General features: G+C 43.7%; 1 pseudogene; it reads right to left on the bottom strand.

The window, feature by feature from the left end:
* Positions 1-1,675: 1,675 nt before the first annotated feature.
* LOC148122787 (RNA-binding protein with serine-rich domain 1 pseudogene) lies at positions 1,676-2,702 on the bottom strand (annotated as a pseudogene).
* Between the last annotated feature and the right edge of the window lie 791 nt (positions 2,703-3,493).

The following is a 3,493-nucleotide window of genomic DNA, read 5'->3' as shown; positions in this document are numbered from 1 at the left end:
AAGCAAAAAATACAAAGTGGAAAAAAGAAAGTAAATTCAACAAATAGTGCTAGTGTAACTGAATATCAACATGTAGAAGAATGAAAATAAATCTATATCTATCAGCATGCACAAAACTCAAATCCAAATGGATCAAAGATCAACATAAAGCCAGCCACACTGAACCTCATAGAAGATAAAGTGGGAAGTACACTTGAACACACTGGCAAGGAAACAACCTCTTAAATATAACCCCAGTAACATAGACCCTGAGAGCAATAATTAATAAATGGAACCTCCTGAAACTGACAACCTCACCTCAGACAGAAAACTGATCTACAAAATATAATTCAAGAAATTGATCATCAAATGAATAAGTAATTCAAATAAAAAAAATGGGTGTAGACCTAAACAGAGAACTCTCAACAGATGAATCTAAAATGCCTAAAAGATACTGAAAGAAATGATCAACATCCTCAGCCATCAGAGAAATGCAAATCTAAACCTGTATTTCTTAAACTTTCCTATAGTCTTCTCAATCCATGTTCTCATGTTCCCCTGGTAATGTCTGAGAAGAGAGCATCAGGGAAAATGGAGACACAGCTGGGATTTTTTGTTTGCGTTTTGTTTTTGTTTGTGTGTCCTAATTGCCTTTTCCAATCCCTGATAAAGAATCTCCAACAAAACTGTCATTTCTTTTATTTCCCAAGATGAACAAGGGTACGTAGACAGTGAAAGAGAAATTTTTTTTCACAAGTCCAAATCCCACTTTCTACTGCCAGTTACCGATAAAATTAACCAAGTTGGTTTCCATTACCTGGTGAGACGAGACCCTTTCAGTTCAGAGCTCTCTGCCTGTTTACTGTATTTGAAAACTCATGAAATTTTCAATTTTAAAAGATATTTCTTTAGCTAGGGTTTCTGCTGAAGTGAAGAGACACCCTGACTACAGCAACATTTTTTTTTTTCAGTTTGCATCTAGTCCAAGGTTTATTCAACAGTCCTCTCACTCTACACAAGTACAAACGACCTTATCTAAAATACTACAAAGTCATAAAACTCAAAACAAAATTTATAGTACTGACTGTACAATAAAAGCAAAAAGAGGCAATGTATTCACTGCCAAGGTTAACCTGCAACATCCCCGTGAATGGCAGGTGACAATGAGTGTGGTGGCAGGTTCCTTGAGGACCCTGTAGAACTGGCTCACCAATTTCAGAGAATAACAGAGACCTCGGGGCAGGGAAAGATAAAGGTGTTTAACCCTCGAAGTTGACGAGGACTCCAAAGGGGAGATGGTCAGGCCTAACAGCACAGCAGCTTGGTCCCCTTTCCGCAGATGTGGTACAGCAACAGCAAGGGTACGGCCAGGTTGCCCAGGTCCTAGGTCATCTGTGGAAAATGGTGTGTTGCAATATGGAGGCTTGCTCGTCCCACCTGGCACTGCTATAAACCAGACTCTCAAGAATGGGAAGGGTGAACTTTCTAGCCAGAAAACTACAGGGCACCTTTATGGGCACAGTCCTGAATCAACAGTACCTCTGCAGCCAGAATCCTGCAGAGGAAATATCTCAACTGCTGTCTTCAAAGCCCACCCCATTAAGGGATCCTTCCCTACAGACCCTCGTTGGCTAAAGAAAGGACAAAACTGAGTTGAGGGAATATAAGTTACAGAGGTATGAATCAATGTCCCTGCTTATCGGGAGGAGTTAGAGCTGGAGCGGCTTCTATGGCGGCGGCGGCCGGGAGATCGAGACCTCCTATGCACAGGGGACCTGCTCCTTGGAGAGCGAGACCTCCTCCTCAGCGGGGGTGACCTGTGCCACATGGGAGGCGGTGGAAGCATTCTCCTGGGTGGGCTGAATCGCCGTGGGGGTGACCGAGGCCAGGGTGCCAACACAGCAGTAGCAGTGATCTCTTGGCCATCAATTTGTCCTCCATCCATGTGTTTCAGCGCCTTCTCCGCTTCATCTGGATTCTCAAACTCTACATATGCGTAGCCTTTGGATAGATGAGGATGAATCCTTTCTACAGGCATGTCAATCATTTTAATTTTCCCATAAGTAGAAAATATTTCCATGATATGATCCTTGGTCACATTCCTGGTGAGCCTCCCAATGTGCACTTTGGTGGGCTTAGGTGAAGGGCTCCGCCTTTTCCTCTCTTTTTCATCTCTTTTAGGTGGTTTGGATTTGGAGCGGGATCGCCGCCTGTTGTCATGCCTGCGCCGGGAAGGGCTGGGGGAGCCGGAGGAGCTGCTAGAGCTGGAGCCCCGGGATGTGCTGGAGCTCCCAGAGCGGCTGGACGCAGAGGAGGAGCTAGAGCCACTGCTTGAACCTGTGCTGGTGCTGGAGCCCGAGCTGGAAGTTGAACTGGATCGAGACCTGGTGCTGCTGCTTCCACTTGAAGCACTGCGTCTCTTCCGAGTCTTATCCCTGCCACGATCCTTCTCACTCGACTCTTTAGTGGCCCCTTTATCTTTAGAGCAATCCTTGGACTTCTCGTCAGAGCGGTCCTTGCGTTTGGTAGGAGAAGGAGCCCTAGTGCTGGACTTTTTATTATTTTCTTTGACTCCTAGCAAGCTCTTCTTTTTCACTCCTGATAAATCCATTCTCCCCTTCTGAGGAGTTCAAAGCAGCGAAGTGGGCCTCACTTATCTGAACTCTCACTTTTAACTCAAGTCTGAGAAACGATCCCTAATTGATTGCAATTTACGCCAAAGAGCAGCATCTTCCCGAGGCTGCCACCTCCTCCCGCTCTTCTCAGACCCCTACAGCAACATTTTTAAAGTAAAGCATTTAATTGGGGTGATTTGCTTACATTTTCAGAGGTTAGTCGTTATCATCATGGTGGGGAGCATGGCTGCATGTAGGCAGACATGGTGCTGGACCAATAGCTGAGAGTCCTACATCTTTCTGTTAGCAGGAAGTTGCCTGACTGTCCCACTGTGAAAATCTGCAACAAGAGAGAACTCAAAATCCACCCCCATTGTGACACACTTCCTCCAACATGAGTACACCTACTCCAACAAGGCCACACCTCCTAATAGTGTCACTCCTTATGAGATTATCGTGGTTAATTACATTCAAACTACAACAGATATTTATGACTAATCATTTCTGAAAATTTATATTTATGAGAAAAGAAGATATTATTTCTTAAAATTTAATATCAATCTGTTTCCAAAAGAAAAAATGGAGAACAATGGAAGAGGTGGAAAAAGGGAAGGAAAATGTGCTTACTACTATTCCACCTGACCTTTACAGTGTGTTTAAATGGACAACCCCCATAAGAGCCAGGTCTGGCTTTTTATTGTTTATATTTCTATTCCAAGTACTAGTCTATGAAATACTGCACAGTGGCCCATTCACAAATTCAGCAAGTACACTGAGCCTCTACTTAGACAACTGAGTTGTATGGTGTGGGAAGATGATAGTGAAAAAAAAAAAAACCTCACACAAACTCCTACCTTCGTGGGCTTAGTTTATGATTTGTCTGAGTAAGAACAAAGAAA

The sequence above is a fragment of the Myodes glareolus genome, chromosome 3 (assembly GCF_982192425.1).
Source record: "Myodes glareolus chromosome 3, mMyoGla1.1, whole genome shotgun sequence".
NCBI classification, from domain to species: Eukaryota; Metazoa; Chordata; class Mammalia; order Rodentia; family Cricetidae; genus Myodes; species Myodes glareolus.
The sequence above is the reverse complement of the archived record's forward strand: the minus strand, read 5'-3'. Positions and strand labels throughout refer to the sequence as shown.